Source organism: Argiope bruennichi, chromosome 2, assembly GCF_947563725.1.
Source record: "Argiope bruennichi chromosome 2, qqArgBrue1.1, whole genome shotgun sequence".
In the NCBI taxonomy this organism is placed as follows: domain Eukaryota; kingdom Metazoa; phylum Arthropoda; class Arachnida; order Araneae; family Araneidae; genus Argiope; species Argiope bruennichi.
In genome coordinates this window covers 85,724,236-85,748,011 of record NC_079152.1, presented here as the reverse complement: position 1 = coordinate 85,748,011, position 23,776 = coordinate 85,724,236, and the positions used below count along the sequence as shown (strand labels likewise).

The 23,776-nt window shown below is 27.9% G+C and overlaps 1 protein-coding gene across 1 annotated transcript in view; it reads right to left on the bottom strand.

The window, feature by feature from the left end:
• LOC129958323 (organic cation transporter protein-like) overlaps window positions 1–20,277 on the bottom strand; it is an 84,408-nt gene extending 64,131 nt beyond the window's left edge. The window contains exon 1 of the mRNA XM_056070733.1: window positions 20,257–20,277. The gene's annotated coding sequence lies outside the window, so the exon portion shown is untranslated. The remainder of the gene's footprint in view (window positions 1–20,256) is intronic.
• Between the last annotated feature and the right edge of the window lie 3,499 nt (window positions 20,278–23,776).

Here is a 23,776-nt window from a genome sequence, read left to right as displayed (position 1 = left end):
TACTTTTAGACCATTTATTGTAATTTGGCTTACAGAAGCTAGCAAAGCTTATATGTTTGCAAATAGATGTTTGTTAAAAAATAATTCTAAACGCTTTGAGCTAAATGGATGAAATATGATAAAGTTCTTTGTATCAAATTTATAGATTTCTCTGAAATTTTGAACGAATTCCATTCTGAAGAAGTTCATTTCGGCTATCCGAACATATGTTAAAACGATATTATTAATCGAAAAGAGTTAGATAAACAGAATTTAGTACATATATTTAATAAAGTGTTTATCAAATTTGGAACTAATTCCAGATAAACGGATGAAAATATGATTTTTACGCCAACTTTGCCGATTTCTATTAAATTTTGAGTGAAATACATTCAGAAGAAATTTGTCTGTCCGGCTATCCGAGAGCAAGTGAACACGATGATTACAAAACGTAAAGAGCTTGATAGATAAAATATGGTACACAGATTTTACATTAAATAATTTGGAATCAAATATGTCAAGGGATTGGCCATCTGTTGGCCTGAAACTTTGGAATGCATGTTGCGCAATAATTCAAAAATGTAGCAACTTGGGTAAATGAAATTTGGTTCACAGTTTTAGCACCTAAAGTGCATATTTTTATAGAATTTTGAAACAAATCTCTTGAAAGTTGGCAATCTGTACTTTCGCATTCATGTTAATGCAATGATTCAAAACCGCAATGACTTCAATAAAGGAAACTAGCCAGATTTTAGTTTCAGTCGATCGGAATACAGGTGTCCTGGTTCTTGTGTATTAACCGCATGTCAGCAATTAATCGATAGAATTGCACGCTGTATTATTTAATACGCTATATTCTAGTGTAATTACTGAAATTATAATTCGCCAAAGACATAAATTAATAAAATACAAAATGTAAATTTAAACATGTTTACATTTGAAAGTTTTAATTAGTTTACGCGAGAAGTAATTTAATTTTATTCCTATTTTTATTTGAAGCATGTGTCCACGATTCTGAAAACGACTTCCAGATCTGGCGATATTTCGAGGTCCTAATACCTTTTTTGCGCACTGTACATCAATAATATTTTTTATATACATAACTTGTTATCCTGATGGGAAAAGAAATGATTTAAAATCAGTTCTTTCCATTTCGATGAAAGAGAATCCCTCCCACGAGAAGTCTTGGGATGTGAACCGTGATGGCAGTTATGACACCATACTCAGAATATGACAGAAATTCCATTTTTACCATCAGAAAGACAGAAATTCAAATTTTCCGGATGAAAAGGAAGATGGATTATTCTTTTATGATTACCCTGAACCGTGACTTCATGTTTTATTTATTTTTTTTAAATGTTTGACACATTCAAAAATTGAATTGGCGGTGTGAACATGATATACACCACTTAATCATCATGATTTCATTATATTTCATTCGACACCTAGAAAAGTCAGCGTTTCTCTTCCGTTTTCTGTTCTTTTAATATGCTTAATAGTTATTATTAATATTATTAATGTTTCATTAATATTTTATAAATTTTTTTACCAACAACTCCCAGTGACATTAAAATTCATAATTTATGCTACGACCTAAACTTCATTTCTGAATGAAATTTTTCTAGATTTCTGTATGGAAGAAATTTAAGCATACGTTTTGCATTAATGGTATAAATTATCTGATTAGATACTATTGGCAGATGTGACAAGGCAGATATCTGACTAATTTTTGTAAATTTCCAACAAAATAAATATATTAAATTGCATTTCCCATCTCTAATCTTCTACACTGCTGTCGCGTCAGAATCTAAACATTCTTTCGAAATCATGTTATTAACTTCTTATCGAAAAAATAATATATAAAAAAGGACTACAAATGGAAGCAGATTTTAAATAAATTGTTTATGTTAGTAAAGAATAAAATTTTAAATAAATAGAAGCCATTTGAGGAACCGATTCTAAGTGGCTATAAGTGGAATACTTGAGAATCTTGCTGATTAATTTATGGCGAACTCGTGTCTGAACCACAAATATGGTAAACTAATTTTAGGTTGTGTATTATCAATCGTATAGTTCATTATTAAAACCTATTTTGAGCATGAAAACATTTTTAATAAATATTTAATAAAGATATTTATAAATAAATTATAAATTTAGTGGAAATTAATTATACTATAATTGTTGAATTAAAATATATAAGGACAAAGTAAATAAAATAAGACAGCAAGAAATTAATTATTGATAAAATTCTATGAATAAAATAAAATGAATACACAGTAATGGTTTCTATTAACTTTAACTTAGACATATTTCTACAGTGCCAGTTTAGATGCGTTGTTCTTAATTCTTTTTTATTCTTCTAAAAAGAAAACGGTTGAAAAAAGAAAAAAAAGAAAACTCCAAATGCATCAGTTGATGTGAATTTAGTGAAACGCATTCAATCACCCCCAATTTTTAATTCACAATTAAATATATCGGCATACATGAAGACAATTATTTTTCCTTATCTTCCCTGGAGGTGTTTATTGAATTTAATTCAAAATTGTACATCATCTAAATTTTATAGGTCACGAGCTGTTACTCGTTTTAAAACTATTTCTCTAACAAATAAATATCTTCAAAATGACTTTTTAAAATAATTTTACTATGAATTTTTAAAAAAATAATATTTTGCAACTGAGATAATAATGCGTATCAGAAAAATTGCAGCGCAAATGCATATTTCATATTACAATATTTACAACATCAAAATAAATAAACCTTTGTGATAAATATTGGTAATTTTGAAAAATGCATTTTGTAAAGCATGAATGAGTCATTAACAACATTAACCCAATACATCCCAGAACACTGAAGTAAAATTCGAGATAAATTTGAATCCTTTTTTCCAATATAGGACAAGCCGTCGAAATTCGGAATTGTTCCAGTTGGCTATTGGGGCTATGGTGGCCTGGTGGTAAGGTCTAATCTTCGGGACTTAAGGATTCCAGGTTCGAACTGGTCCATCTTTCCGCTGCTGTGGCGCAGAAGCATGGAGAGGAGGGCGCTAGCTCAAGTGGCATCTTCGTCATCTGACGCGGTTAAAAATTAAGAGGTCCGTCACAAAACGGGACACTATTGTAACTAAATCAGGATTATTTTACGACAAGCTTTTCCATTTCCCTAGATAAGTTATTTTTGTCATTTTATAACATAATTTTTAATCATTATGTCTCGACCTCCTCTCCCCCTCCATTTTATGGTATGATTCTCATTTTTGGGAGGCTAAGTAATGGTGAAGACTGTATCTAAGCAATCTGGGCATAGGTCAATGATCGCAGATCTTGAATTGAAAAAAGAAATTATGGCTTATTATAGTTTTATTGTTTTAATCACTTAAGTTTGTGTTCAATATGCCTCACAATTTCACTATCTTTCAGCAAAATGAGCTTTGATATCCAAATAGGTAAAATAAAGTGAAATTAGGTATAATACAATTTAAAAATCGATAAAGAAGAAATTAACGTGTATACGGAAAATCTTTTTTTTAAGATCGTATTACTTTATGTATGAATTAGCCTCTTATCCATTGCCACCTTTAATTAATATGGCATGATAAAAAATTCCGTTTGTTTATTATGAATTATTAGACACAATTACTGCCAAAATCCATTACATTGTGCTGCTTGCATTTTTGATAGTGGATCTATCCCCCGTTGTGTAATTTGAAAGTAATTGGTGATACATTTTCAACAATTTTAGACAATTATCCCCCCCCATACTTTAAAAAAAGGATATTACAATCAAGGAGCCATTATTGTTGTTTCTGATAGATACTCATCATTACTAATAAAAAGCACCAAATCAGCTGAATGCCTTAGACATATTAAGAAACACATTGCACTGGAGTTAACACTCAATGAGTTGATTACACTTACATTGCCTCAAGTGCGTTTACTCTCAAAAGATAATAACAAATGAAGACGTTCAGTTATTTCACAAACAAATTTGGTATGGATTTTATCATTTTTAGCGTCGTAAATTAAACAGGAAGCAGTCTTAACCGGAATGTACTATATGGTATTTCACTTTAGTCCTCTGACAATAGACAGAGGACTTCACCAACACTCACACGCGCATTCAGAAAAAGTTTTTTTTTTTGAGAAATTAAAATTTAAAAATTATTTCACATTTAATAAGAGCTAGTACTCAACTGTTTTACATCAAAATATACAATATTAATGTTTATCTCATGTGGATTTTTATGCTCTTCAACTTTTATCAAGCCCTTTCAAAGACTGAATGTCACATTTTCAAGTAATCTAGGAAAAACTGGGAACACCTTATTTCACTTGACGTTTTTTCACACAGCAAACAAAATTCATCTTCAGAGGAAGGGAGAAAAGATAGTTATTCTGGATTGTAATTAAGGTAATCAAATTTTAACCACAATATTTTTTCGAGTTATGTTCCCAGATCACTGACCTATGCCCACATTCATAAAGGATCTTTTCACTTATCTCCTTTACATCAAAAAAGGGAGAATCATAAAACAGAATGTATGGTATATTTCAGATATAATATAATGACATAAATAAGGTCTCAACAGGAAATAACACTTGACAAATTTATTTTGGAAAAAACTGCTAAAATTACTGCAACAATTGATTACGGTTTTGATAATAATGCTTCTCATCACCATTACTTAAGTTTCTTTTCCATAATCACCTGCATCGAAAGCATAAATTCAGATGAAAAGTAACATTCTTCAAAATATAAGAAATGCTTGAAATTATTTTATAAAAACTATTCGAAATGTTTATTTTTAAAAATTGAGTAATAATTTCAAAATGTTAATATAATTTTTTTTATTATTTGATATTATATAAAATGTTTATTTTTAATTTAATGTTAAATATTAATAAAATATTGATTTTTTTAATGAGAAGTTTATTCCGATCTTTTTTTATTTGATGTTAAATGCTAATAAAATATCAAATATTAAACTTTTAATATGGTATGATGAAAATTAACTATTAATTAATTACTAGACAATTAATGAATAAATAATTCCTTGCAACTAATTATCCAATGTGTATCTTAATTATTACTATTGAAAGACATCAAGTTCTTATAATGGTTATGTAATGGTTCTTTACAAATATTTTGATATAGAAATGAACTTAAATTTCTTCAATACAAACATTTCTGAAGGTAAAATTAGCAGATTATTAAAATATGAAGTAAATTTTGCATGTTACCTTTTCTATCTAGCATATCCATTACATTGACTTCTTTGATGAATAATTTCCTTTTAATTCTTTGAGCTGTCCATTTCACATGACCTTCGTTTTTCAAATTCTCTCCAACATGTAAATTTGTAAACAACAGAATCGATTTCAAGTACATCAAGTGAAGCTTACAGAGATTTCATTTCATTAAAAGCATGTAATTTTTTAAAAATCTTAACAACCATTCAGTTCTCATATCAAAGAGGGAAAAATATTTGTTTTCCGATCGAAGTGCTGTTTTACATCGTAGCTGTATCATTAAGTGAATCATATGATATCTTGAAGAAATTTTATAGTAGTCTGTCGCTTTATCTCAGAATCTACGAATCATGGATCGACTAACTTCTCAACCACAAATTTTGATGTAAAGAAGTTGACATTTCAATTGGCTTCTTGCTTTGATTCGGAACGTTTGGCCTAGATTTGTTTTTTCTGTTCTAATATTACTCAGTTCATATTCAATTCTTTCCTATTGTTCCTATTCCTGTTTCTGTAGGATAGTTTCATTATTTTATCTTTTTTCCCCGTCTTTTCAATAGTTTTTGATAAATTAGTGACACGATGCTGCTCTCATTCTCTTATATATCAGGGACATTATGGTCGTCGACCTCTTTTTAAAATATATATATATATATGAATAATTTTTACAATATATTCAAAATTTATGCTGAAGTAGTTAGAAATTTTTATATTAGTTTTAATACGACTTTTCTATAAAGAAAACTTTCTAGGCTTAATAAGTTAATTTTAAATGAAATAAATAGTTTTAACGAAAAGCAGAGTGAAAAGAATTCAAACTAAAAATTCTTTATCTGGCATTATCATAAAAAGTTATTTATAAAATGATATTATGAAAAAAGCTGTCTGTTTTTATATCTAATTAGATGTTCTTGTCTAGACGGTTGTTATCCTGTTAACAATATATCGGTCATAACTGTTACAAATCAATTAATGTAAGTTGTAGAAGAAAGTCTCTTGCGCATTAATGGAATGATTAAAAAAACAAAAAAAGAATACATATTATCAGTAGTAAAGACATAGTAACATTATATGTTTTATTTCCTTTTCTATCCATAATGTTCGCAACATTCAAATCAGAACTAATCACTAAAACCGATTTAAATAAATTAATAAACACCTCGGCTCATTAACCTTTGCAACAACCCAGCTTAAAAAATATAATAAAATGTGAATCTTAAAATCTTTTAACTAATTTTTAATTATGTTTAGATTTATTCGAACACTGATAAATCAGTCAATTCAAACATAAAAAAACTGTCTCATTTTCTAGACGCCAAAACAGAAGTTCGGATTTCGCATCTGATAATGACGCAAATCAAAAAAGTGGGAATACTTTTGATTCCGTCTGTTGCAGATGGTGGTGGACGATTATATATACTAAATATTTGAATAAATAACATCTTCCTTTTACTGTAGACATTTGTCTAAATTCATTACTTATGTAATAAATACAGAAATATCCTATCAGAAGTTACAATATTTAAAATATAATTACAAATGACCGTCTGATTGCCTCATTCGCACTAAAACAAATTGTATAAATAATTGCTGACGTTTTCCATAGTCATCATTCATTCTTTTTGTTATAATAATAACTCTAACTAAATAACTCTAATTAAATTGTTGAACATTATATAATAAAATGAGGGATAAGCAATGACTCATCGACAATTGCATGGTTGAAGTTCATCTTAATTCCTTATGAATTATGATGGTATTGGTGTCTTTTCTTATTAGATCGTTTATGAAATTAAACACAAATTGCATCAAAAATTCGAACATAAATGGGCGTGAATTAAGATTAAATGATTTTTACATTATTCTGATATAATCTATTAAGAAAGACACTATTTTATGGGAATGCATAGGTCTTATTTAAAGAAAAACCACGTTTTTATCATATCCATTTAAATTATATGTTTGAACTTTATTCCTACTTAAGAAACTATCAATCCTTAAATAAACAAAGTGCAAAAACACCTATATAATTTTTCTGAATCTATATAATAAAATATAAAATATACATTGTATTTAGAGAGAGCTAATGCTGCTACAACTAAAACACAAATGAACTTAACCAAAATTAGAAATAAATAAATATTAACAACCAAAGAATCAAAAAGAAAGATTAAATGAATCCGGCCCGAAGACTTTCTCAAGGGTCACCCTCAGGCAAGGATTCAAACCACGGATTTTTTCTGTGAGGGGTCTGACTTTCGTCCAACAAACTGACCCCTCGTGACCCGAAAATCCCAGAAAATTGAGGTTTTGAAGATAAATTAGTATCACAAGATTAAAACAAGTAAAAACACTAGCAAAAAAAACAATCCAAATAAGACCACAGCAAATCAAACCAAAAAATACATGAAAATAGAACCAAAAAGTAATATACTGTACTTGTACTTTCCATTTGTAAGTATTTTGCCTTGTGTTTATATTACTTTTTGGTTCTATTTTCATGTATTTTTTGGTTTGATTTGCTGTGGTCTTATTTGGATTGTTTTTTTGCTAGTGTTTTTACTTGTTTTAATCTTGTGATACTAATTTATCTTCAAAACCTCAATTTTCTGGGATTTTCGGGTCACGAGGGGTCAGTTTGTTGGACAAAAGTCAGACCCCTCACAGAAAAAATTCCTGGTTTGAATCCTTGCCTGAGGGTGACCCTTGAGAAAGTCTTCGGGCCGGATTCATTTATTCTTTCTTTTTGATTCTTTGGCTGTTAACTTAATATTTATTTATTTCTAATTTTGGTTATTCCTACTTAGTTATTCATCAAAGTGTCAGTACCTAAGTACTTATACTCAATTTGTATATAAAGCGAGACTTTGTGAAAAGTTTAGAAACTTAGCAAACAAGCATATTAAGTCTGACTATAAAAGTCGTTTACGATATGACTTAGATATAAGTTAAAAAATTGTTCATTAATATTGAAGTTACAGTGAAAGACTACATACAAAAGAATGTAATTCAAACTGTCTCGATTTAGAATCAATAAAAAGAAAGGATCATTTGGTAGTGGTATATGAAATGTTTCACAAGTGGTGATTTAGTTAGGGTGACTCTTGATTCAGCTGCATAAATTCCAAGACCGCTTCAGAAAGTAATCTTCAGTTTTATCGAATTTCAGTTTATTGTTTAACATTAATTTCTCAGGTAACATGGCGCAGAAAATTTTATTCTGTAAAATGCGAATGATCTTTCTACGCGTTTTTGCTGTGAATCCTAAATTTGAGCTGCGTATGTCAAGATAAGATGATGTATTTGTTTGTATAAGAAGACTTTTTGTAAATGACAATGAAGATATTTATCTTTTTTAATATTTATCTTTCTTTTTCTGTCTAGTTAGCATGTAGCAAAATTTTAAGTAAAATTTTCCCCATGATATCTCTGTTAGAGTATTTGAAATTAGAAATTCTTTGATTCATGCGTCTCTGATATTATGCTCTTAACGTTGTTGTAATTTGATTTAACATTGTTCATTCAATGTGCAAAAATTTTGGATGGTTCACATCTAAGTTTTGTTTCATAAAAAATTTAAATGATCAAAATTACTATCTATCTAAAATCATTCCAGCCTTGCAACAAATCATGTGACCTTATTCCCTAGAATTAATATTGATTTTTTTATATTTATTTGAATTTATATATAATCGTACGAGAAGAATTTAAATATTACGGTATTCTAAAAATATTAAATATTTCCAAATTTCTTTTTTTGCCTAATTTAAGTTTTTAAAATAAGTTTTTTAAAATAAGTTTTTAAATTAAGTTTTTTTTCCCATTAAGGTGTATTTTATTTCCATGAATTAGAGTAAAAAACTTAAGATATATGTAGAGATCGCTATTTACAGTTTTTCTGATCACGTTTTATAAAGTTAACTTAAATCGAAACAATCTGCGTTTTATTCTGACCAAAATGAAAATTTTATTTTCTAATTTCAAATACACTAGCAGGGGTATCATTTTCCATTCTTACTGAATATTATAAAGCAATTCGTTTAAAATGATATGTCATTATGCATAACATCACACAGGGCATTAATTAGACCAAGTGCCTCTTGATAATGTCATACGATTGCAATTTGAATTTTTCATAATGGATTTTGTTGTGAGATAGTACTTAATTATCTGAAAATCTGTATTTTGGAAAGATTATTTGATTCTTCGCTATGCTTGATTCGCATTTGATTTCGCACAAATTACTAAACAGGCAGCTTGTGAGAAATCAAATGCAATGAGTCAGCAACATCTAAGCAGCATATTAATGAATTTAGACATTTTGCGGCCTCATGTACTGTTAATTATGGGTTCCCTCTTTAAATAACTTTAACCATATACTTTACTTTTTATTTTAGTAAGTTTTCGAAAATATACAGTGTCGCAATATTCACATATTTTTCAAAGGATTGTCACAAAACGGACTTATGAATGAAAAGATGTATTCCTGAAACTTTAACAAGCAACTTTGATTGTTACAAATATAATCCTATTTTTACAAATTAGTTTTAAAATGATAATTTCATTTTTTTTCTTCTAAATAATTTTTGAATATTACTGCATAGTATTGAAAATAATAATTAAAATTTAAAATTAAATTTTTAACATAAAAGTGAAAAAAAATCATCTATATATTTTCTAATCATAAATTTCTTATTTTATATGAATAATATATGTAGAAGTAAGCGTCTAGTTTTTAAAAAAAATCTTTAATTGTCGCTTAATGCATTAATTATTCGTTTGTTTTTAAATACAGAGTTATGAATAGAATTAATTTATATAATATCTTTCAACAGTATTTTGACAAAAAAATATTAATATTTATTTATTAATAAAAAAATTAAAGACACAATGGATTTCATTATGTTTGAAAGAAGTTAGAAAAACTTATTTACGTACTTCATCAATTAAATTTACACCAAATAATTTTAATACATCAGTTATCATAATATCAGTATAAGTTAATACACTCCCCGAAAACAATTTTGAAACCAAAATGAAGTATAATCCTCCTTTGTGTTGTATAAACGAAGTACTTTATTACTAAAATGGTTACGAAAGAATAGAAGCTATGATGAAATGGCGTATAAAAACTTATAGGCAATTCCTTATTGCATATGTTTTTACTTATTTATATTTTTGCTTACATAAATAAGTGAAATTATTTATTATGTTATTTAGTTTTTTATTATATTACTTATTATATTAATTATTTACTTTTTACTTATTTATATTTTTTATATTATGAAAAAAATGATTAAGCTATAATTATTAATTAATCATTTCTTTACCTGTATATAAGCATTTACTTATGATGGGTAATATAAGAAATATATATATCAAATAAACATATAATCATAAATTATTATTTTACTGAAACTGTCCAGTGAAATGTACCGTAATGTAATATATATATATATTATTTAACAACGATTTTAAAAATTTAATGTAAACAGACATCATAGTCTTAATGTTTTGAAATTTATGTTGAATTCTTATTTTTTGCAAATTTTATTCATTTGCCTAAGACCAGCTATCCAGAAATTTAATAGCGACACAATGAATATGTGAAGTCAGATAATTCCGTTGGTGCTGTATAATATACTTTTAAATGCTATTGGTAAAAGTTTGAATAGATCATTTTTTCAGGTAAAAAATAACTCACCTTAAGTTAATTCCGAATGATAATCCACAATTAGCGTCCGTTCCGATCCCAATAAGAAGCATTTATTTGACTATGGGCAACTGTAAAATATCTACTTCTAAACTAGTACCAAATTTTTTACCTGAAAAAATGATCTATTCAAACTATTGCAAAATAGTTCTTAGAAGCTTGCTTTTTTAATACGAATGCATTATTTTTAATGAATATAATGAACCATTCTTGTTCAACTGTTGAGAAATATGTATTTATAAACTAAAAATAAACACGGTTGGCATAAGAATTAAAAAATTTCTTTTCTAAACCTTCGTTTATTAAAAGCGTGAGGGACACTCAAGTATAATATATATATATGATGGACACATCTTTTTTTTCAGTGCAAAAAGCACGTAGATTCATGGTTTTTTTAATAAATTAATGACAGAATACAAGGAATTTTTTTATAATTTGATTGGGAACGAGAGATGCTACGAAATGTAAATTTTCTTCCTATTCTTTTCACGTTATAACACTTAAATTATCACTTTTCATTGAGAATATTACTGCCATTGACCTTATTAAATCCCCGTTAAAAATTCCTGTTAGATTCAAGACATAAAATTTTAAATGAAAACAAACATTTCAGAATTTTTATTACATTAGATTTAGATAACAGATAAAACGCGTAAATAACCTTGAGAAAAAGATAATATTTCAAGGAGAAGAACCTTAATTACGTTTTAAAAACTCTAAAGTATAGATACGACCTTATTAATATGACATTTAAACATTTTTCTTTGAAACAGAATTAGATTAACATACAAATGGAAGAATAATAATCTGCTTTCAGATATTTTCTAAGATCATATCCTTCATAAAATAATCTATTACATAAGACTTCATTCTTCGAAGAATTTGAATATTAAAATTTTAACTTCACAAAAAGAAAAACAGTTTTGATTAATATAAAACACTCTTTTAAATATGTTGATAGCATTTATAAGATTAATTCACATTTTATATTTTTAACCACCGCTGTCCTCGATAAATTAGGATTTATAACTAACCGAGCCTGTGTTCAGAATGTTGAGACAATTTTAAAGTAAAATAGTAAATTAATTAATATAGTAAAACCTAAATATCTCAATTAGTTTATTATAAATCTTATGAAAAGTACGTGAAACGATTTATAAAATATTTTCATATGAGTTCGTCTAATGTTATTGTTATCGTAATGCAATTCACATAAAAAAATTGTAAACAGATACTAAAATTCTTTTATTTATTTATCAATTTACGGAGTCAATATTGACAGTGATTGTGATGTAGCCCTTTATTGGGTTTTCTTTCTTTTTATGCTCTTTAATGAAATAAATAATTAAATCATTAATACGAACAGTGATAGCAGATTTGCAATTAAAAGAATAATGTTTTATCTTGATATAAATTTAGTCAAAATTATTCAACCACCAGAAAAAACAAAATATCTTTCAGGCTGTTTTAAAATAAGATTTTATATGCACCATTTTTATTTAATTATTTTCTTATTCATTTTTTCATAGAGTCTATTGGAAAATTTGGATTATCATTAGTGATGTTTTCCATGAATATTATACAACAGTTAATCATTCATAAACTAATTTTCTACTTAATTATGCATAGTAAACAAACATAATATTTTAGCATTTATTTCATAACTAATACAAAAATTGTAATAAATTTCTGGTTCAATGTTAGGATGATTTTTTTTTCTCTTTTGATCAAATTATGCAAATGAAATTATAAATAAAAACGATATAAGCTTTAGTTAGCATTCACAATAAAAAATACATCAACCAATTTAGACTATAGAAATAATCTGTGGTTTGATGAAACACTTAATTATTTTTAAAAAGCTAACATTTAAATTAATAATTAATTATGGTATCTACTTCAATTTCTTTTCAATTCTCCCTCAAAATATTCGATCAGTCTGAAAGAAGCTTGTTAAAAATCTTACATTCATTAAATAAAAAATTATATAAATGGAAGTGAATTTTTAAAAAATCTAAATTCAATTTTTTTAGAAAATTTTGCTTTTTTCTCATAATTATCAATTAGGGTATAAACTAACTATATTTGAACAAAGAAAGAAGAACTGAGACAAAATCAACAAAAAACGATTGAAAATATTCAAAAGTTTGCAAAGAAATTAATCTTATGAAATAGAATAGTTTGCGCATTAATACTACCCAGAACCCACTGTTTTTATCTAAAAATGCTACTAAAAGTATTGCTAAACATTTCATTTAAAACAAATTTTGGATTTATATCTCACTAAATACACAATATTACAGTTTCACAAGAGAAGCGAGCTATAAAATAAATGGTAAAACACAGTAGAGTTTTGTTTTTTATTCCAGGTAAATTGTCAAACCCTATGATATATGCAATAAAATTGTGAAGAAATTTCATGTTTATCTACTTGAGGCACATATGTCTCAATTTTTGCCCATAAAAACATTAAAGAATGATCCATTTTAATTTATATCAAACTCAAGATTAAATTTTAACTTTTAGAATATCTTTATACGTATATATAAGTTTGATTGTGTAGATTTTATTTTCTTTCCTTTTTTTTTTTTTTTTTTTTTTTTTTGAGAATAGAGATTTTTAAGATTTTAGAAATATTAAATTGCCTACAGCGACGTGTATTGTTTATTTCAATTTTCATATCGATTTTATTTTTTAAATTAATTTAAAGAGGAGTAAATGAGAAACATTAGTACTGTTTTAATAAATAAATTACTAGCTGATTTGAGAAGTCATTCGTTCTTTTTCTACAAACATTCCTGAAAACAACATCACTTAAAAAATGTCACAACTTTTCTTCGTAACAATTTTAAAACTTTGGATGGCCTAAATTAATCAGCTGGAATGGTCACCACGAAACTTTCTCGCGTAATCTCCAATAAAGGTCTCTTATTTATCTTTACCCGCGTAAGATTGGAGACCTTGGGTAAGGCCCCGAATACATCGCATGGCATTAGCAAATGATAAATACAAAATATAATTTTTTTCCCATGACTCTGGCATTTTTACGAAATCTATCACGAAAATATGTATTTCGGTCGTCCTTTTTTTTATTGGCTGATTAATACCAAAATTTGGTTGTTATTGTTTCTTATGGCACTTGCCATGGACAAGACCGCTGTTACTAAGACGATTTTAAGCCGGTGGAGGAGCGTCTCTTGTTTCTATAGTAGCGCCAACTAGGGCCTAGAGTACGCCTTTGCCACTACACACGTCATTCGTTCGCTTGCACAACCCCTTTTTACAGGAGGGCACATTCACACATCTCACAGTTAGAACAACGGAAGAACAACCATGCCTAAACCGGGACTCGAACCCAGGACGCCCAGATCACGGGGAAGACGCACTACCCCTATGCCAGGACGCCGACACCAAAATTTTAAAACCTAAAATTGTAGTTACTAGATAATATACCGAATTTCATTGGTTTAACCCTTTCTAGGGCCGTGGGAAGTATGCTTCCCACCAAATTTGTCAATATTTGTATGAAATTATGTAGGTTGGCAATTTTTTTTCTGACAATTTTTTTTACAAAGACAGAAACTTAGATGCTTCAGCTCTTTATCTTACACAAAATGATGTGTCTTGATTTGTTACTTAATTATTAATTAATCAAATTAAATTTATCTAATAAGTTAAATGAATCCCTTTTCTTATTCTAATTTCAAACCTAAAAATATTTAAACATAATATGACTAGAAAAAAATGGCCCTTTAAAGGGTTAAGTCATTACGTTTATATGCATGCGATAGTACAGACTGACAGACAGTCAAACGTTTGACGGATTTGGTTCAAAATTCTATACTAATCTCTATCTTACAGGCTAAACCTGTTCTAAACTAACGAGAACATTTGACAGAAGTCAGACGGAATGACTTCCTGTGAATGGATTTTTTTAAAAATATTTGCTAGAAATCTACAAATTTGGTAGGAATTCAGGGTACCAAAGTACATCCATCTAACTCAAAGCGTTCTGGAATTATCCTGTTCACTGACAGACAGACGAAAAGACGAAAATAATGTCAAAAATTATTATTTTTCGAATTTCGGGTGGTATGAAATGTGGAGATTGCAAATCTAAATTGTGTTTTTTTTATTTTATTTATTTATTTATTCTTTTTTTGAGATTACAATACTCTTTCTCTATAATTACTTATACGAAACAGTAAAAAAAAAAAACATTCAAAAAACTTTTAAAAGGTTAAAAAAAGGCTTAAAAAGTTTAGGAAATAATATTAATGGCGCCGATTGACAATTTTCCCCAAGCTGAAAATAGAAAAGATTTCCTTAAGTGACATAAAAAATTAATATTTTTCTGAAAGAAGCTTATTTTAGATATAATGTAACATTCAATTTTCTTTTGAATTCATTTATCAGTGTGTTTCGAATTTGCTTCGAAATATCATCAATACTTTGATAGTGTATATACTAAATAAATCTAAAATTTCAATACAAACTGACATGATAAGCATAAGATTACTAGTGTGAGTGAAATCCTTAATAGATTTTCGCACGGATATTAAACTGACATCGCTTATAACATAACGTTAAGTAAATATTTTGAAAATCGCATCTTTCCTCAGGTTATGCAAAGAAGAAGGATAGTTAAATATTACACTGAATTATTACTAGATTATCGCACAAATATTAAACTAGCATCTCTTATTACATAACTCTAAGTAAGCATTTTGAAACTAAAATCTTTCCTCAAGTTATGCAAAAAAGAAGGAGGGTTAAATAATGCGCTGAATTCTTACTAGATTATCGCACAAATAAAACTTGAATCGCTTATTAGATAACGCTAAGTATTTTGAAACTAACATCTTTCCTCAGGTTATACAAAAAAAGGGGGAATAATACACTGACGTTCTTTTTTTTTTTTGAGTCAAACAGTCATAAGTAGATATGATAGTAAACAAAATCTCATATTCCATAAAAACTATCGTAAAAAACTGAAGAAACTTCTAGATTAACCTCTATCCAAGCCACTTGAAGAATTTAAACATTTAACATCAGAGATAAGTATTATCAAACCATGAAATCACCCATTTTGTTATTTCATTGCAGTTCATCTACATCTTATTGAATTCTGCACATTCTAGAGCAGAAAAAAAATTGTAACTGAAATATTTATTCATAACAGGAGAAGAAACTATAATTGTGACAACAGAAATCTTTGATGTCGCATCTCTACGAAAATAATTCATAATATTTGTGTATTAATAAATGTCATTTACAAATGCTTTTGTTTGAGTCAAATTATTCTGCATAATCATAAAATTATTTTAAAAATAATTATTCAATTCTCACCTAATTTTTTGAAATTTTTTTTTTTAAAAAATCGAATTAGAATGTTCGAAGAATCGAATTAGAATGTTCATAAATTACAAATTAATGTTGATGTTTTCCGAAATATTTCGAAAAGAATTAAATGTTATTTTAAAGTTGTTCTGAATATTTCCAAAAAGAATTTAAAATTGTGAAACTATTAAATGTTTCGAAGAATACGCAAGTAACAATAAAATGCGCTTGAGTTTTAAAATCTTAAAATTTATAATTTCATAAATAGGTTTGTTCAATATGATACGAATTTATCATTTTACTCTCTTTCTGTTACAAACTCTAAGAACGATGAAAGCTCATTCGATTTTTTCCATGCTTCATAGTATGAGTCCTTTTATCAAGCAATTATATAAAACTTTCGTTCTGTAATATCCATTTTTGCTTTCTCTTATACACAGTATAAAGAAAGTAAAGTAATCATCAAAAAATTGGAATCTCCCTGTTTTTGAACTCCATGAGTTCGAAAATTACATTTTGGTAAAATATTCGCGTCTCTGAAGAAGATCTCTATTCTGCCCATGGTTATTACGGTTCTATATTGTTATTATACCAAATTTGTAGATTTCTATCAAATTTTGAACGAAATCCGCCTAGAAGAAATCAGTCTGTTTGGCTGTTCAAATATGATTTAATACAATAACTACAATACAAAAGGATCTAGATAGATAAAATTCGATACGCCGATTGATTGTCAGACACAGATACAAGGATTGACTGTCCGTCCGTCTATACTTTCAGAAGCATGTAAACACGATAACTCAAAGACACAGTGATTTAATATATTAAATTTGGCAAGAGATTTTGTGACTACAATTATAGTTCTGTGTCAAATTTTTGTATCAATCGGTTGGGAAAAATGCGATTTCGCCAAGGATTACACAATAGATTCAGTAAAAATATTGAATTCACTCCAAAGGTTGATGACAATGTCGTGTCTGCGTTACCACGGAAAGGGTCTGCAGTAGCTCCTGAGGGTAAAGACCCCTGAGCACCCGAGGGCAGAAGTGTGACTTCTAGCTCATATGAAGATGAAACTCTCACATTCGCTTGCACAACCCCTTTTCACAGGGGGGGGGGGCACATTCACACCCTTCACAGACAGAACACAGATGAAGAACAACCGTGCCTTAACCGGGATTCGAACCCGGGACACTCATATCATGGGGAAAATGCGCTACCCCTATGTCAGAACGCCCAAAGATCACTATTTCCTAAATATTGGACGCCAATGCCATACAAGGCGTTCTCTGGGATAACACTTTTATTATAGAGAATGCGAGAAGGTTTTGGAGAGACTACTCCAGCTGGTTACAATTAGATAATATTCTTTTTTGTTTTAAAAGATATTTAATACTTATAATTTCTTTTTTACTTATTACTTAATTAATTATAAATAAATATTAAGTAGAATAATAAATTTAATATTATAAAATGAGAACATTTCGGATTATTGGTTAATTTTTCCTCTTTTTATTAATTAATATAAATAACGAAAACATTTTTAAATAATTTGGAGGAAAATAATTCTGAATTCTTCTGATTCTTGTTACTAGGAATAATTATTTTAATATGACTGAAAGAAAATTTATAGAATTTCTATTATATTGGAATTCTATTCTAATATAACGGAAAGAAAAATTACAAGAAAAATTAAAAACATATATGGAGCGCATATATTTCAGCGAATCATGAAACACTCATGAATTTATGTAAGACAGGTGATTATTATTTATTTCATCGCTCAAAGTATGTCGACCGAATGTTATAAAATGTTTGATGATATCTATCACTCAAAAATAAGGAAGAAGTTACAGTAGTTTCAATTTGCTGAAGTAAACAATATTTTAATTTAGTATGTATTAAATAATTGCTGCATGACATTATGATTTTGGTTTTAAAATTCTCATATTTATCTCTCTGAATGAACGTGTTTACAATAAGTGCACAAATAAGACAATATTTTTTGCTATAAATCTGTAATTTAAATTCTTTTCTTTCATTAAGATTTTAATATCCCATTTTCCAATGCGTCTTAACTGCACAGCTTTATTATAATAAAAATTAGTACTTCTATTAACACAGGAAAAATTGTATATTTTAAAATATGCAAATAATTTGATGTTAATTGCTTCATGTGATCACTAATGATACCTGTACAAGTAGAAATGAATAAAGAATATTCATATGATGACAACTGCCGAAATTTGCAGTATAATGCATCAAAAAAATTTAAATTATGCAAAGAAAGAGGAAATTAATGCTTTAACTAATATAAATTTGCCTATTTCTTCAAAAATTATCATATTATTTGGCTGAATTCGCTTTACTATCATTGATCTATTTTAAGATGCAAGTCATTTCAGTAATCAAATATGTGATACCATCAAATTCCGAAAGCAAAATCCCTTATAGTAAGAAAATATATTGAAATTTCCTTAACAATCAAATCTATAATTTAGAGATACTGTTTGAAAAATTATTGTACTATTAATTACCAAAAAATTTCAAAAAAATGGAGCACAAATATAAATGCAAAATACTTAGAGACCATACAAGCCTTAATTTGGTTTAAAAATATTTGAAATAAATTTAATTTCTAAAAATATTTTAAGCAGTCAGAAAAATATCCCTCATATTGGAGCATATTACCAAGCTACCATTAGCACCATGAAGCATATTACCAACCATTGTAGCTCTAGAAACAGCTGAAAAAATTTGTTTATATAAATTTAATTAAAAGCATTATAAAATTTTATTTTACTAAAAAAAATATTTGTACTTTTGTTTAATGAAACAATTTCGACCTTGCGAATTCCGTGTACTTACAAGAATAACGTGGAAACCCTTGTGGTATATGGAAATATGAGAGTTACGGAGGTAGTAATGTATTAATACATCTCGTGATGAAATTTCAACTTCTGCTTCAGGAATGAGGATAAATTTTCGTACTTGTATTTTTTCAAGGAAAATTGAAAGAAAAAATGAAAAATTAACCTAATGGGGAACTACAAGTTCCAAAATGTATTGAACAAATTAATCATATTTAGATTCTAGGTAATTTAGGAAATCTATTCAAACAACTCCGTTATTGTTAGATATGCATCAAAGTTATCAAAGCAGTATTGATGTAAGGAAAGAAAAGAATAATAAGAACATGTCATACAAGATGAAAATATTCATTATAAGAAATGAACAATATGAACACTGACATATCTATTCCAATCAACCTTAAAATCGTTTCTTCCCCAAATTGTTAGTAATCTAATTAATCGAAATGTAATTATAATCGAATAAAAAATTAAGGATAAAAAGTTAATTTTTAAAACCATTATCATATCATTCAAATGTGTAATTATTTTGGACTAGTTTATAAAATAACAGTTTATGGTAATTTATATTTCGTTTCAATAGGGAATTTATTATGCATATATGAAACTTAGGCATAACTACTTAATTACATAAATGAAAAAAACATGGTTCAAGTTTTTGATTCATTCAAAAATGCGAAAATTCATATATTCCTATTCTTCGAATTTGTTCAGACAAAATTACCGAAATTGATAATTCTTATTAATATATAAAAACATATAAAAGGAAATTAAATATAAATAAAAATAAACACATAATGTTAAATACATACATACAATAAGTTATACTATTTGCACAATAATACGTTTAAAAAAGGAAATTATAATATGAAAAACTAAACTGAAGGCTATGTGACATAGATACAAATAAAACTAATGATTTATTTTTTACTTTTTACGATAATTTTGTATTAAAATAATATCACACTTACTTTCATGTTTTTTTACTCAAAATATATAAAGAAAATACATTATACATCCTTATTAATTCATCCATTTAATTTATGTTCTAACAAAAATTTATTTAAACGCATACATATTATTGCAAATATTTATAGACACTTACCTATCAATAAAGGTTAATAATATAGAGATATATTATTTAACAGATCTGTATTTTTCGACAATGAAGAGCCCCAATAACCTTCTTTTGGACGGAGATAAAAGATAGCATCCTTTCAAAGGTTTTTATATCATTTTAAATTAGGTTACTTCCATGGTTTCAATCTCTTAAGCTTCGTAAGATGAGTAGTATTTCCTTATTAGTAAAAGGGAAATCAAATCATTATCCGTACTATGTTGGGTGAAAAATGTAGCTTTCCCGCTTTTCAAGGGACACGGCAGAAGGTCTATATTGCAGACAAATTTGTAAGAACAGAAATTTCGAACAAGAACAGAAATAATAAACTTTTTTTATATTTATCTTTTTTTTCATACGTTACGTTCTATGTGTTCTGTCAATATGTATAAGTTACGAGTTTTTTAAATTAGTGAAACTTTGACTATAAATTTCTCACAACGATGCAAGATGGACTTCACGTGACTGCTAATTCCTGGTACCTGTATAAAAAAAAGCATAAAAAAATTCCTAGCTATTATCAAAAATTTGTCAAAGTTGAGTTTTTTGTAATGAAGTTGAACGTGGTATTACTGTAATTGCTGTCTCTTATCATTTTATATAAAAATATTATGTATAATTTAGATATGATTTTGGGGTCAAATGTTCTGTGGAAGTAATCTAAACATCTCAACACCACACTGTAAATATATAGTGAGATGGGTTTAGTTTATTTATTTTAAACATCGTTTTAAAGCAATAATAGGGATATTTCATTAAGGGCCTCGTAATTTTAAATCTCGGTCACTCGACAAGAACGGCTCCTGAGCTGGCAATCCCCTCTCCAAACTTCCACATCAAACAGCGGAAGCACATTTAGCCTGGACGGCTTTAGAGTGCACTAGACCTGTTTACATGACGGTTCTTCGGCGATTTCGGGTCCCGAACCTCGAATTGTCGGGGCCTGGATATGAGACCTTACAACCAGACCACCGTGGCCTAGAGATGAACCTTGTCCCAGTGTGTACTATATGAGATAATTAGGGATATGAGACCTTACAACCAGACCACCGTGGCCTAGAGACGAACCGTGTCCCAGTGTGTACTATATGAGATAATTAGGCATTATTGATACTCTAGGCAAGAGAAAAAAACAACAACAAATATCTTGTTATTATTTTGATAGGATTGTTTACAATGATTATAAATTAATATCAGGTATGGTAAAAAGCAAAACACAGTTTGTAAAATAGGATTTTGTACATAGTATATAACTATTTTGGTTCTCTTTTCTATAGCTTCTATTGACTTCCGAACTAGTGAGGCAATATTTAAAGAGTTTTAGAATTGGTAAAATCCCAATAGTATTATATTCTGTTTCGTGGGACATATGATTCCTTAGGGCAGTTTAAGGGAGTGAAGGAAAATTACATTTTGGGTCCCTCTCTTAGAACGTACTTCAATTTTCGATTCAAATTGATAATTTTGGTATCAAGATTAATTATATGACTATATATATCTAGTCCTTTGCATATTCAAGTACACGAGAATAGACAGACCAACAGACTGACTGTCAACTAGAAACTTTATTTTAATAAAGAACTGCACTTGTGGTGATAAAACTGCATTGATTCCCTGGATGTGAATTTTAACCAAAATTTAATACAAATCTTTCAGTTTCGGTACAAATCGCATACCAAAGTTAGTTATATCGACCAATTTTTCTTGTAGTTTCGTCGATAGATAAAATATAATACCAAAAATGTTTTTTTTTTTTTTTTTTTTGGATTTGAAAGAAGTCAGGAGCTTTAAATATAATGATTTATTAAAATCTCTTGGCGAATCTAAGTATTTATCTATACTTATAATAAAGCTCAATGTGTGTGTGTGTTTGTGTGTTTTGTCGCTCTACAGGCCAAATCATTTGACATACAGCTATCAAATTTGGTACATGTATACTTTAGAGGTCGGGAATGTGCATCTGGGGTCCCTTTTTTTGAAATTTTAATTATTAATTAAAACTAACTTTCCAGCCAAAAAAAATCTTCCATTTTCCCCACCGCCAAATGAGTAAGGCTTCAATTTTTTTTTTCTCCCAACAGTAATGAGGCTAGGGTTAACATTTTTCGGCGGATTATTTCAAACGATTCTGTTTATTTTCTTAAGGTTTTATGCATTTAAAATTAAACATTGTTAATTAATCCATGTTTCAGATTCATTCTGAAGTACTTTTGAATTAAAATAACACAGAATAAAGGAAATTAAAAATGTATAATCTGCATAGCGTTACCCCAACTGGCGTAGAAAAATTCACGCATTTGCGTTACCTAACTGGCGAAGAAAATTCACGCATGCGCATTGTTCTGATTGTTGTCATGACAACCAACCACTATCAACGGATGATTTAAATTATTTTTAGGTTAGTTGTATGCTTTTGTAAGTAAATTGTACTTATGTTAGTTATATATTTTTTGTACATGCTTATAGTTTTAAGTACACCGTTTTTTAAGTAGTTTTTTTAACCTGTTTTCAATGATTTAAATTATTTTTAGGTTAGTTGCATGCTTTTGTAATTAAGTTGTATTTATGTTAGTTATATATATTTTTATATATGCTTATAGTTTTAAGTACATCTTTTTTTAAGTAGTTTTTTTAAACCTGTTTTAGACCGATTATTTTAAACGATTCATTTTATTTTCTTAAAGTTTGATGCATTTAAAATTAAACATTGTTAATTAATCGATCTGTTCATGATGAATCTGAGAAAATTTTGTTGACAAATTCTTGAGATATTACATAACTTAAGAAAGGTATTCTTTAGTGCCCATAAAGTTTAAACGCTCAGTGACTCTATTATCAGTAATCATATTATTAAAAAAAATGCTTTGTTTTAGTAAAAAATATTATTATATTAATTGCAGTTTAGTCATTTCCATTTTAATTTTAAGCATAAATTCTACCGGTGCAAACAGAAAATCAGAGATATACATATTATGTTATGGCTGAGGACTGTATATTATTATGAGTGAATTACATGACTATCAAAATTTGAAGCTTTAAAATATTTGATGAAGAAGCTATTAAAGTAGGAATTACATAAAATATTTAATTATTAAAATTTTAACGAGCATTAAGATTGGCGAACCGGCTGGTCGCCAAAGGTGGCTAGTTCATATATAAAAGAGTAAAACAGATTCGCTTCCAAGTTTCTTTAATTTCTAAAATGTGGCAGCTTGTTTAATTTTTCACGAATATATTTTTCTTTCAGCGAATAAAAGTTTGAAATATGGTAAAATTAATAAAATTATAGATAATAGCATAAATAATATGGCTTATTTTTAATTCTTTATGCTTAAAAATGAAATTATATTCCTTTGAAAGAAAAACAGTGATATACCTGTAACACGATTTCTCTGAAAAGTAATGATCTCTAATGGTAGAGTCAAATCACATGATGCCACAATTAGATAATAAAAAAAAAACACATATGCGAATATGGTCTGTATGGGCCTCTATTATATCAAGTTTT